We start from the raw sequence: 15,196 nt of genomic DNA on the forward strand, positions 1-15,196 counted from the left end.
TAACTACTCCTCTCTAGCCCTTATTCCAGTAATTTTAACTAAACTGTTGACATTTTCTCATGTCAGGCTTAGAGCAAAATTGTTTTGATTTAATTATTGTCATAAAATTACCAAAGCACTGTCATCTAAAACAGAGGATGATGTTAAGATGTCAAACTAGTCAAGCAGTGTACCTGCAAATTTGTGAAGACACTGGTGCAATGCTGTATGAAGATTGATACAAAAAATATCATTAGACATCAATGGAGGGGAAGACCTCATAAAGTTGTTTGCTGGGATTCATGATGTGATAAACATATCTGCAAGAATCACTTTATATTTAAGCCTACAAAAGTTCAGTTTCTTCAGCAAGGTGTTGTAAACTCATTACTGATACAATCCCTGAAACACTGCTGTAGTTCTGAAGCATTAAATGTCCCTTTTTTTCCCCCATCATCCTTCTGCTTTTCTCGATGTCTCCTCCATTTCCTGGTTTTAATTTCTTTGTTGGTAGCATTACCTTATCTCTTCTACCATCCCATTCTCCTCGCTCTGTCTGTTGTAATATTTTAATTAAAAACAAACATACAAATAAAATACTCCCTTCTTACTAAGAATGATGATTTACCTGCACTTTGACAGCCATTAACTCTCATGACTTAAATTCCATGCTTTGTCCTTCTATCTTCTGCTTTCTATGGAATTTTACACTGTGTGTTCAGTGAGTCAGGTCCAAGGGCTGGTGGAACACTCATACACAAGGATTTATCCTGGCCTCTGACAAATAATGACCAATGCATTATCCTCCTTCCCCCATCAAGAGAGAGTCTGCGAAGCCAAATAGTTGTGACCACATTATATGCACTGGAAAATGTACAGTTTCAGGTCCTACACTTCCATTTGAAATTTGTAGAAATGCTCACATGACAGTGGGTATTAAATTGATCTGGTGCAGCACAGACATGTCAGGCCCACTTAGCTACCTGTAATCTGCTTTTGACTTCAAAAGGCATAGAAAACTCTAATACACCAGACTATCACGGAGTCTATCAATTCTGTGCCACATGTGCAAGGGATCTTGCATACAGTACATGTTCTGATATTAAGTGTCATGCATTCTAATGTAACTTTTTCCTGCTTTGAAACCCGAGTGGCTGTACCGGGTCTGGCTGAGCCAGAATTGGTTTTCCCCTGTAGCAGCCCTCATGGTGCTGTGTTTTATGTTGGGAGCTGGCAGGGTGTTGATAGCACACTGGTGGTGTGGCTACTGCTGAGTAGTGCTTACACAGCACCAAGGCTCTTTCCGACATTTCCCCCCCCTCAGTGGGACGGGGTGGGCAAGATCTTGGGAGGGGACACAACCAGGACAGCTGACCCGAACTGACCAAAGGGATATTCCATACCATATGACGTCTGTTCAGTATAAAGCTGGGAGAAAGGAGGAAGGGGGTGGGGTCACCCTTGGTCCTCCGAGGCAACCACTACGGGTATCAGAGCCCTGCTTCCTGAGAAGGCCCGACATCGCCTGTTCATGGGAAGTAGAGAATAAATCTGTTTTCTTTTTTTTGCTTCCGTGCGTGGACCTTTGCTTCACTTTGCTTATATTAAACTGCTTTTGTTTTACCCACAAGGGTTGTTTTCTTTTCCTATCTTATTTTCTTTCCCCTCTTTGCCCTGTTGAGAAAAAAAGGGGGAAGGGGGGGAAGTGATAGAGCGACTTGGTGGGTACCTGGCATTTAGCCAAGGTCAAACCACCACAGTGGCTATTAAAAAGAAGTTGTAACTGGCCAAACAAATGATAAACCATAAAAGGCAGTTTGTTTTTAAACTAAAAGTATAAAAATGGAATAAAAATACATTAATTAAATTAAAACCTGAAAAGTATTGAAATTTGCTAATATTCTTTCAGTTTGAAATTGGCAAAAACAGTGAATGAAAATAAATCCTCAAGCACTGATAGTCATTACCTGAAATACTTTTTATCTTATTTTTCTCTCTAGAAGCTTGGGCCATTTGTAGCACCTCACTTTGTTTTCTAATAAAATACAGCTCAAGATCACAAGGATTTAGTTATTCTAATTTTAAAAATAAGAAAGAAAGTGCATAATGAAGAAGAATACTTCTGAAATTTTATTCAAATTGCTTCATATCTATAAAACAACTGAGAAACATTTTTAAATTTCTACCAGGGGCCTTTGAAAGCACCATACAGTAACAATTTCGGATTTATATCTTCAGACAAATTGCTTCATATAGGAGAAAAGCTAAAAAATCAGAAAAAAAAAAAGACGCCTATTACGATGTAATAGCTCAAAAAAGTCAAACTTCTGTCAAGTTTTACGGTTATTTGAACCTTGAAACTCTGACACTAACCTGATCATACTGGTCATGTTTTGGCAGTTTTAACAAATATAAAATAATAAAAAAAAAATGGAATATTTTGTTTCCTAGAAGATCTGGGAAGGAAGAGGTTTTTCCTTTCCCGTGAATCTTTTCCTGATTTCAAGTGTTGCACATTGCACACGGACACTTAAGACATGATCAGCTGTATGTCTACATGGGGTAGAGAGATGAAATTTTCACGTTCCTGGACTGAATTAATCATGGAAGAGACTTGAATTTATTGAACTGAAAGAACCTGAATTTCCTGTTTTCCTCACTCTCTGGAACCATTTCTCTTTGAATAATTAGAGAACACCCAAAGTACCCAAGTATAATTCTCTTTTCCTTTCTCTCTATGTGCCTGCCTGCCTCTGTTTTTGAAATGAACCATTTGGGGTTTTGGTGTGGTTTTTGTTTTTTTTGTTTATTTTATTTTTATTATTAAAACAGGCAGTATGGTGAGTAGAATGGTAGATGACAGGAAATCCTGACGACAAAGTGATTAAGAGGAAGAAATGGAGAGGAGACACCTGGAGAAATAGAATGCTGATAGAGGAAGAAAGAGACATTTTATTCTTCAGAACTACAGCTATATGTATTAGAGATGACATCAGTAATGAGATTCCCCGGTTGAACTGTCTCCCATCCTATGTATTTATAGCCATGGTTTCCATTTTAATGGGCCAATATTTTGCAGCAAAAATCAACTTCCCTGAAGAATGCCCAGCTGCATGTTTCCTGTCGACACCTGTTCATGGCAGTACTTTTTTCCTCCTGGAAGTCTTAGACAAACACGTTGGAAAACAGCTGTGTGTTTCCAAAGACCACGATACAAAATCTGGAGTTACTTAATAAGAGAGGTTTGTCTTTTTCTTTAACAGATATTCAATGAAGAGTAGTCAGAAAAATATTATCTGACAAAAATGTGTGAATTAAATAGTTACAGAAAAGTCTTGAGATTTTAAAAAAGGGATATCTAAATGTAGATTGCTAGCCTGGATTTTCAACTTCTAGAAGCCCTTATGTATGTGTGGCAAAGTGAGAAAATGGCTGTGAAACATTGATATTTTGCTATGCTATAATATTTACCTCTGCATTTGGTTTACAAAGGTATAAACATAAAGAACTGAAGGATTAAAGCCCTTAGGTTTTACTTTGTCTAAGTGTAACTCATTACTTCCTCTGCATTGTGTTAGGGACTGGTTGAATCCTGCACTGAATTAAGCTCAAGAGAGAACACACATGAATTTTCTGCTCCTGCTCTTTCTGTATATATTGCACCATGACCAGCTCAGAGGGGTTTGGAGCTTTAATCTACATATAAGTACACTGATCTAGGACCTCGGACATAATTATTTTTTTTTTTCTGAATGGCTTTGTACTGTCATGGAAAGCTCGGCATTAAACAATTAAATAAATAATTATTTGCATACTTTGAATATATACGAGCAGTTTTATTACTGCCGAATATATTCCCTTGGACCAAATTAGTGATTAGAGTTCCTTAAAAATGTAAATAAACGTAAGTCCTAACACAAATGGATGGCATATTATTCAATCCCTTCCTCTCCAAAATTTTCCACAAAAAAAAAGGTGCATTTGGCCATTTTTCAAAGCACACAGTATTTCAACTCCAAATACCTACAATGGGTTGGAGGATGTGGAGGTGGAAGAAAGCGAGGCAAAAATATGGTCTCTAACAATATTCAGCTTTCTGGTGGGAGTGGCATGAGATTATTTTCTTTTAAGTAACAATGATACTTTTTACTGATACTTTATAAAGCAGTTTGATGCAATTCCTAAACATGTTAGGATTATACTGCCTTTTCTTTTTCTTTTTCTTTTCTGATCTGCCTCAGAACCATGTCCAATATTTTACAAATATAATAATAAATATTTGCAACACACAGAGAAAAAGTATAGAGTATGTAACTGCATATAAAACATGATTACATGAGATATAACTTAAACAGGTAGATTTGTTCAGTTGTTAAAAACAAAAGGACTCTCAAATGATGGAAGAGATCTTTCAAACTAAATGTTTGCTAAAAAAAGATTAGGTTCTTTACTTCTATATTATTTTTAACTGTCCATTATGACTAGCATCTTGTCTGCAAAATAGTCCATACTTTACTGGCTGCTAGATTTTCCCCCAAAACAAAGACCAAACCTGTACCAAAAAAGGACAAGTGACATTAATGAAGTCTAACTACACCGAGAATATTAAATTTATGATAGCACACCTGCAGATGGTGCTGTTCCACAACATTTCCTGCATAAAATCGGATTAAAATGCATCAGTTGGTCTATTTTTTATCTTTCATTATATATTGCCATACAGTACATGCAACTTTTACATAAAATGGTTGGCTGTGTGTGAAGGCCAAACTAGATGGAAAACAATACATAAAGATATAACGTTTCCACATCCCAAAGATAATTCCTTTTTTTTCCACTCCCTTCTTATTATAATGTTAGCAGTTATCCAGCGATGTCATGCTTCTTTTTAATAGTATACAGCATTTTAGCATTGTTGTTTGTGAGACCAAAAACTGTAGTTACTCAGAGAGGGTATGTTTTAAATTGTGTTTCCATTTCAAACATGATACAGTGTATAAACAATTGTTAGCAAGTGTTCTCCTACAGAATATTATTATTTATAAACTACACATTAGGAATTATACTATTATCACAAAGACTGTGGGGACAGTAGAAATAAAATATTGCTCCACAGAGAGAAAAATTTTCAAAGCTGTGTTTATTGCCAGAGCAGAAGACTGAGGGCAACATGTGTTATCAAATGTATTATTTAATCTTTCTATACATTTAATATGATTTCCACTGGAACTGGTTGTTTTTATTTTATTTCATAGTTTTACATTTTTTAATCATGAATGAAAGAATCACTGTTACTACTACTACAAATACTGACTGCTACTACTAGTAGTAGTACTATTATTACTACCACTATTTGTACAAATCATGGCTCTATATGTCATTATCTCTTTATGGAGAGCCTAAATCTAGTCTCCATTCCAATGGAACAGTCTGTTTAAATCAATAACACTGCACCAGTAGAAATCAAATGGGTCTCTGAAAGTGAATTATGATTTCCACATTTTAGAGCATAACAAAAACTTAGTAAATACATCTGAGCATGGAAAACACACAATTTCAGAAACATTTCTATAAGATATTAACATACATTGCAGAAGAAGCCCTAAAGAATTCAACAGAGACTTTTATTTGTAGGTGACTTTTTCAGAAGATTAATATTTTATAAAAGTAAGGAATGACAATTAATTTTACTTAGACACTTAAATCTCCAAAGTTTTTGGTAGTATATAAATCAAGAAACATTAAACACTTTTAAAAATAAAAAATACATGCATATGATAAGCAGATATTAAGTTTTAGTTACAGGGTAAGTAAACTCAAGAAATGTGAGTGGTTTAAATGAGAAATCTTGACCCACTGGCACTAGTGGGACTATTTTCATTGACTTCACTGGTGTCAAAATTATATATGCTAGTCTTCCACAGTCAAAATCTCTCATTGAGTGGGAGGTCAGAATATTTCATGTGTATAAACATAATTATTGAGTTTTCTGTTGATTTTGCTGGGATATTTACTTTGAGGGTCTATGTTATGCCTTCTAAGAAATGAAACAGAAATGATTCACTACTATTTATTGGGAGAAGGGATTAATCACTTTTTTTTACTCACTCTGCAGAGTAAACAGAGGATTTAATAATTAATAGATAATCAGAAGATCCTTTGGATGCCTCGTGCATGTTCAGTATCTCTGATGCTTCACCTCACTTGCTATTGTATATGGAATTTGCTCTCCAGAAAGAGAAAAGATGTCTTCAAAACTTCCTAGGCCCTCAATTTAAATTTTGCAATGATATCTGTCAATACATGAGGAAACTGATCTATGTCATGTGTACCTTCAGTTCCCTGGTGATAGCCTGTGGACTCGTGCTGCTATGAATTAATTTATGTTAGGCCTTTAACAGAACTCTTAATTTTAGCTCCATCTGCTTCAGATCTATTGATAATACACATGTTCTCAAATAGGTCAGTCTAATGTCTGTCCACACTAGGTCCTTGGATTTTTGAATCTTAAAGACACACATTTAAGTGGTTTGGATTGCCTGTTGCTGATACCGATTTTTTGTCTCCAGACAGTAAGATTTTTCAAACTTCCTCATATTCAGGTTCCAGTTTATGAGCTGTAAAGTGACTTAAACAGTGTAATGAAATTCTGCAAAATTTTAGAAAAATATCTAAATGATTTTTAGTAGAAGTTCACTGAAGATTACCTTTGGTAAGGCAAATAAATATACAAACAAAATACTGACTATTCTTGACAAACAAACAAACACGCTAAATTAGTAGTTAGTGATCTGGGATGGGGGTGAAATAGGCATCACACCAAGAGACAATACCATAGAATCCCCAAATTCACTGCTGTTGATTTTTATTATTGTTACTATTTGTACATAATCACATGTACTGTTAAGGATATGAAAAATAGTAATATTTTCAATGTTTCTTATGTACTTGTAAGTCAATTTATAAATATACTACATATTTTTTACATAAATTTAACACATATCTCTTATATTTGACTGTATAACACTAGCACATGCCATGTCACTTAGACAGAAATGGATTTAGCTTAAGGACTCAACAGATAAAAGCCCAGTGCTCTGACTATATGTGAAATATAAATGTTTTTTAATATTTTTCTAGGAACTATTATCCTTTTTTCATGCTTTCAGAAGGTGGAAAGGGTTTAGTGGGAGGGTATGTATACAGTATAACTAACCAAGACAATGATGGGGCATTTGACTAATTAATGAATTCATTTAACTACTATTTAATTGCATAGTACATTCTGGAAATGCAAATTCTTTTGTTGCATAGTAAAGATAAATTTGGAAGAAAGTAATATGAAGTAATTCATCTATCTTGTCATAGAACAATCTACTAATGTAAAATTTTTCATTCTGCTTTCAGAGTTGTGGCCACCTGCAGACATAATATGACAGTCTTCAAATTCATTGTTTTCTACTTATGTGATATGTATTGTTCAAAGGCAGTAGCTGATGTACAGTGTGAATAATACACTGGTTGCATTATACAGAGATTTATCTTTAAACCATGCTGGAAAATATTCTAGAAAATATTTTCAGGCTTTGACTAGATTTCCATGCTCTTTATTATAAAAATCTTATTTTCTTCCATCCTTGGAAAGTTGATAATTACCCTAACTTACTCCTATCCTTTGAGTCTTTTTTTTTTTTTTTTCTTCTCCCCAGTTCTTACTTAGTTGAGTAAAAAGCAAAAACATCCAAGTAATCAGATGAGAAACTCCCATTTTCTCTTAAAAATTAGATTTACTAAGCTGTTATCTGTAGTCTCCTAAAAACAAAAATTAAGAAGTAAACCCAAATGTGTTCTTATGGTATGTTTAGAGAAGAGCATCAGAAGAGAAAATTAGATGACATTTGTAGAAAATTATGCCATATACCACACAATATGTATAAACCTGCAATATGTATAGCAGGTTTTTGATAATTTAAAATTATATGTTCCTTAAATAGATTTAATTTCTCAAATAACTTTATTTTTGTATATGAATTTACTGATCAAATTCTCTTACTCCTTATTTCTGTAAATATTTACATTTTTTTGTTTTATGACAGTGTCTTAACAATTTGTTACAATTGTGTTTAGAAAAGTTGAAAAACTAGTTAACTAAAATTTTAGTTTGCTATTGAATAGAAGTTTAATGTTTCATCTAAGATTTTGAATTCTCTATTACTGTTCTCTGTCATACCAGGGAACCCAGCACTGGACACAGTACTCTGGCTGTGTCTCACCAGTGCTGACTAGGATATCACCTCCTTTGCCTTGCTACTGGATCTCGGTACAAATCCAGGATTGCACCATATCAGTACATCAACTTCTTATAATGGAATAATTCGTTAAATGCTATCACATTTGAAATTAAATTTTAATCATTCAGTTATGTATAGACTCTTCTGAATACCAGAATCACTTATAGCATATGTTTTCCTTAGTTTTGACTTCAGCAGAAGCCACTGTACCTTGCAGCTGTTTCAGACTCCAAGCTTCAAAATTTCGATTTTGAAAGGAGTGGCCATTCGAAGACAGAAATCATGGCCCCCTGGTATTCAGTGAACACAACTTGGGCTAGACTGTTCATGTATTCAGTTTAATTCAAAGAGTGAGAGAAATATCTGTACTTTCTGATACCACTTATTTACCAGTTCAGACAGTAGTTTATATGACTTGAGTACCACCCACTTTATCTTCATCTAGCGTGCATGGATGGAAAAATATCTCTGAGAGTGAATATTTGCCCTATATAGCCAGAAAAAATGTTCAGATCCAATGAACCAAGAAAAACCCGAAACAAAAAGACCCAAATCACAGTGTTGTGGGGTTTTTTTTCTTCTTTTCTTTCTTAGGAAACTGAGTATTGTAGAGCAACAACTGTTGCACTTGAAATAAGACTGAAATACATCCAAGGTTACTCAACTGGCAGTTGCTGATTCTCAGGTCCCCTGTTATCAAACTGCAAGGCTATGCATTGGTTAATGCCTTTTTACTGAAAATGAATGGGCTGGATTTGCTCCCTTTCTAATATTTTTCATTAAAACATATAAATAAGTCCAAATATTTTATCAATACAACACTCTTCCTCATCATCTCTAAAACAGTTGTCAAGTGGTTGGGACTGTGTATTAATGAGTGAATGTCTGGAATACTTACATAAAAAATAAAATGCTTAACTAAATTGCATAGAACTATCTCAAACTGCTTTAAGATAGAGGTTTTTGTACTTAATTAATGGAACATTATTCCTGAGAATGCATTTTCCATGAATTGTCAAAGAGATGACTAATTATTCTTCCTATCTGGGGAGACTTATGTCTACTTCAGGTTTACTTTGAACATCTCACATAGGTTCATGTTCAGGTCCTGGTGCCTACACCAGAAAGAGGTGTAGGGTGTTGCAGGAAGCAGTTCAGAGTGATGTTGTTAGATGCCCCAGGTTAGATAGTGCAGATATACACTACATTGCTATCCACCAAAAATGCTGACATAGGGAATATGGATGTAGTTTCTTTGGACTATAGGTCAAAATTATTTGTTGACAAAGTTATTATTTGTGGTGAAGTACTGAAATCAGTACAACCAAATATATTTCACCACCAGGGAATGTGGCCTATTAGCCTATTTGATGAGAATCTTAAAAATGACTAATTTGCAGCAGGATTCCCTAGAGGTAGAGGCAGACTAAGGATTTTCAGTATTAGAAAGAGGAGCTTGTCGTGTAAAAATAACAAGTACAGATCCTGTTAAGCTACTTGAGTTGTTTACCATACCAACATCTGTGTCTGAGTTTAGGCATAGAGATTCAATTTGTAGGCAGTGGGAAAATGCAAGCACTTGAGTATTTAGTTCACCTAGCAAACTTTGAATGTCTACTTTTATCCATGAGATTAATCATGATTTAAGAGTGGCTGTCTCCTTCAACCATAATGGAAGGTTAGGATGGTTATATTCATACATCATATTTGTTCAGGTGAATCCCTCCTTAACAATAGTCCACGATTTCAGTGTCTCCTTATCATTAGAGATGTAAGGCTGATAAAACAGCCTTCCAATTAGATTTGTGGAGGCAAGAATAAATAAAAGGATCTGCAAATGTTTCTTACAGTCTTGTGTTCCTGTTAGATCTACTACTCATGTTGACTAATATACTCACTGCAACATTGCAGTCTCTGGATAGGTCTCTTGGTCATTTCTAATTGCCTTTATAAATAGCAACGTCTCACTACTGCCAGATCACAGTAACAAAGGCATGTGTAACCTCAAAACTGGCAGGAACATAACAGGTTCAACACTGGGAAACCACTGGTATGTGGATACATTGTTTACACAAATGCAAATGATTAAGTGATGCGCTTCCCAGGTTCAAAATGACAGCTAATGTACTGCAAATAGAATTTCACAGGATTTCATCATAAATTTAAAACAATGCACTTCAGCAAAGTGATTGTCACAGAAAGATTGTAAAATAATAACACTAAGGGTAACTGTTGAGATTATCTTTTTGGAGGTTGTTTGGGCTTGTTTGTTGGGTGGTGTGTTTTTGTTTTTTTTTTTTCTTTTTTTTGTGTCCCTACCATTATTCAGAAAAAAAGCTAAAACGTTTCATTTATAAAGCTAAGTAGATTTCCCCCTTCCTCACCTTTCACGCCCACACCTCACTCTCTGTCTCTTCCACACACAAATGTATTAGATAATTAATGCAGCAAAGAAAGGAGGAATAGCACATTTTGAAGAATAAAGTGAATCTTCTATATGAGTTATGAGGTATAGCAGGTCTTGTGTATTTTAAAGCATAATGGTCTAATTTCTGTTTGCATCATTGTGGTGATGCCTTTTTTTTAAAGGACAACATAAGAAATTTTACAATAAATATAGGATTGGACTCAATATTAAGCAAGTGTGCAGGTGTGTATTTTCTGTTTATGTCTACTGGTGCTTTGAATTAATAAATTGATGGAGAAAATGGTATTTTAAAATTGTTCTTTTGTTTCTTTCTCTTTTTTTAGTAAGACCTTTGATTACAAATCATTTATACATACTTTGAGAGAGGTACCTTTAATAACTCATCAAACAAAGTGAGATTAAAGAAAATAACAAATTTATATCATCTAACATCAAGAATGTTCAGTTAATGATAATGACATGACACATTTGAACTTGTATGATAAACAGAAAAAAAAATAATGAAACAAAAATTAATTGAGTCAGTGAAGATAATTATGGTAATTTTATCCAGCTCAATTTCTCTTTCAAAAGAACATGTAATTGCTCTGATATTTTGTTTCCAACCACCTTGTCTCTGAGCCAATATAAACTAAGGGCAAACTGGATTACAGGCTCTCCCTTCTCCCTGCTGTTTATCAAAACCTTATCCGACTGAAAGACTCAAAGCCCTCAGCCACCTCTTTGGGTCCTGCTCATATTCCAGTTATCATCGTGAGGTGAAGGTGTTGAGATTAAGAGAAAAAGGGAGTTTCAGTCTGGGGGTAGATGATACCCCATGAGGAATAAATGCCATCTTGTTCCAAAGACTGTCTGAGATGTCAGGTATAAAGAGTGTTCCTTGACATATCTTTTGAACGTGTTGATAATTTTTACTGTTCATCTTTCTTCTTTTTAATTGCTGTAATGCTAAAACAGTAATTTGTGTTCATAAAATAACTTTCAAGAATTTTCTCCATTTCATTCAAAGTAAAATGGATTAGATTAGTTTGTCAGGGCTCCTCTCATCTCTATCTGAGGCATGGTCTGGGGTGATGGTACCGATCCAGTTACAAGAACAATCTCATTTAGAAACCATAATTACAATAATGACTAATATCCACTGTTGTTTAATTGTAAACTCCTGAAAAATCAGTTGGAAATTAGCTAAATTTCAGAGTTTTTTCACCTTTCTTAATAAGATGTCATAACTTTTAAAATTATTTTTATTCTTCTGAAGTTAAGAGTGATCGAATACTGTCAGCTCAGAAGTGAGTTTTCTCATTTTCTTCACCGGGTCTTTATACTTTAAATCATATTAAGATCTATTTAAATAAAGTTGGCACCACTGCAGTAACTTTTAACATCTCCTAATTGGGCTTTTTGCTACAACTAATTGTATGGGATTCATAACCTATCTGATTTAGGTAATCTAAATATTGTAATTATACTACCAGAATCTGAACTGTACTAAACATAATAAAAGTTGGGGAATTTCAGTCTCAGCTCTAAGCTAACACTCTCCCAAATATATCAATGCCCAGTTTGTACTCCTGTCCAGTCTCCTTTTAATACATCTTTCTTGCAAATGTTTATGCAAAGCTATATACAAATATAACGCTTCTTAAAACAATGCTGGATTTAATAAACATTGAATTTCATGATGTGACTTCTCACAAACATTAAATAGATATTAAAATAGGTGGGACAAATACCAACACCCTCAGTGGAGAATGGATGTCTGCTTGGATTTGTGCAATACCTCATACAGTGGAATACTAATCTTGAAAAATTTAGATTAATCTGTAATACGTATAATTAAGAAGTATTTTGTTTTGTAGCCTATTTATGAATAAAAGTTAAAAAAGATAATACAAACAGAAGTAGCATAGGTTTACTAATAACGTCAAAGTTGCATTATTATAAGGCATAGTATGAGCACCTATTTTCTTGTCAGACTCTATAAAAATATGAACTGAATGAAAGTTTATTTTAGATGTTTTATTCATGTATTAATTATTTATAAACTATATGAAGTTCCATTTTATATATAAAATGTGACTGTCAATAAATTCTGATAGCAACTGGAAGAAATTTAAATGTTTCTCCTAGAGAACATAGTCATAAAATATAAAATGTGGGCCTTTTCTTACATATGTCTCTAGAAACAGAGTAATTTTTCATTGCTGACACGTCTGCTATACTTTATTTTGTTTTTCTTCTTCTCAAATTCATAATAATTCTCAGGAGTAAGGTCTTTTCTTAATAAGAACTGCTTGACATTTGCTGTTACATACATAACAGATATTTGAAAATGAGCATCCGTCAATGCTATGGTGTCAAATATAAACTTATTAGTCATGCAAATAACTTGGTCTACGGATTTCATCAGTACCTTTTCAAATTTTCAGACAAACAAAATAAAAAAACCCTAGCAGAACAAAGTCAAACCAGTTCTTCCCATTGCCAGCATTAAAGAACTGTCAGATAGAAATTTGCACACCTATTACTATCATACTAAAGATAAGCAAAAAAATACATTTAAAGGTTCTGAATATAATAATTCATTTTTTTCTCTAGTGAATTTAAATTGAAAGATTAATTTACAACAATGGATTCAAAAATGGATGTTAGCTGTTAGACATGTAACTCGATCAAAATCCCATGATGCTATTTAAAGGACAAAGTGAATTAATCTTTATCTAACTGTTTTAATGTTACTTTTTTTTTTTTTTTTTTAACACTCAGAAGAGATATATCAGAGAGAGTATTCAATCTGAAGGTTGGGTTTTTTTGCGTAAAATATTTTTTTTTATTGAATTTGAACAAATCTGAAAGGGAGCAGACAAGCTTTTCTTAAAACATTTGTCACGTTAGAAACAAATAAAATACTCAGATGTGGTTTATTTCTCTTTTACTATATTACATCTCAGGTTTCTAAATATTTACAAGCATTTATTTTGCAAACCTTTTCTTGACTGGGGAGACAAGGGGAAATATTACAGAATTTAAATTTTAGGGTCTTATTTAGTCTCTTTTTGAAACACATTTACAACTAATTTTCAAACAAACATTACATGAAGTTGAGTCATTGGTACGTCCTTGGAGTGGTGAAAGCTAACCACATATGTGGTTGTGTTACTAAGAGTGTAGCCAAGAGTTTGAAGGATTTGGCACTTATGAGACTGCATCTGGAGAACGTACATAATTTTAGGCTCTACAACACAAGAGGAGAACTGATATATTAGAGCAACTCCAGCAAAGAGTCAATGAGATAATTAGGGGACTGGAGCACATATAAAAGGAAGCTTGGAAAGTTTGTTCAGTCTGGAGAAGGCAAAGCTATATGTTTTTTAATGCTGTCTTCAATTATCTAATGGAAAATTATAGAGAGGATGAAGCCAGACTCTTCCTAGAGATAAACAATGAAAAGGTAAAAGGCAACAGACACCGGGTTTTGGAAGGGAAATTTGTATTAGGCATTAGAAAAACAAAATTTACAGTGAGGTAGTCAAATACTGGAAATAAATTTCCAGGAGGGGTTGAAGAATCTCCAGTATTGGAGAAAGACAACATTTGACTAAAGAAGGCCCTAAACAACCTGACTTTGGGATTGGATTTTATTTTCAAGATAGTCCTGCTCTGTGTGGGGAGTTGGATCAGGCCATCTCCCGAAGTATTTTCCAACCTTACTTGTTCTATGATTCTGTGACTAATTTTCTTTTTTTTTTTAATGTATATTGCTGATGATAATAGTCTTTTACACTCAGCCTAGTACCATGCCATTGTCACCTGTTTCATGGTCTCTTCTGCCCAGTGGTGAGGATGTGTTAGTGTTGACAATGGACGTTATTTCTCTGCCTCTTGTCCAATCCTGTCTAGTTATCTTTTTTTCCATATCTTTCTCCCGAAAAGATAAAGGTAAATTTACTTCTTTTGAAGTGTGGGTTCAGAGACATAAAATGGGATTAAGAATTCTGCATTAAATTCAGGAAACCCATAATCTCAGAGAAGCGAAGATGTCAGAATCCTCTGAGGTGGCAACTTTCAACATGGAGTCCTCTTCCTTTTGATTCCAACCAGGTTGAATTGTTTATGGAAAAGGATTTATGAGAAGAGTAGGTCTCTTCTTATGCAGAATCCTTGAAACTTTAGTGTCTGAAAGAAAGCAGCACTCAGAAATTCCATGATGGTATTTTTGCTCCTGGTTTAGTGAAATATTCAGATCTTACTTCACCTGGTTAGTATACTCCTCTATTTCCATATTCTTTGGGATCCTGTCTTGCTTCTGAACAAACCTGAACAGCCAAATCCTAATTTTACTTAGATTTTACTATTTCTGATAAGAGGCTACCAAGAATAACCAAACTACGGTGTACTCCCTCTTTATTTCATTTCCCTTTCCTCCTGTTCTTATCATGGTGTGGGAGTGACAGAAGTTTACCAGTGAACAACTTACAGAACAGATTTACATCATAAA

This window comes from Strix aluco, chromosome 5, assembly GCF_031877795.1.
Source record: "Strix aluco isolate bStrAlu1 chromosome 5, bStrAlu1.hap1, whole genome shotgun sequence".
NCBI lineage: Eukaryota > Metazoa > Chordata > Aves > Strigiformes > Strigidae > Strix > Strix aluco.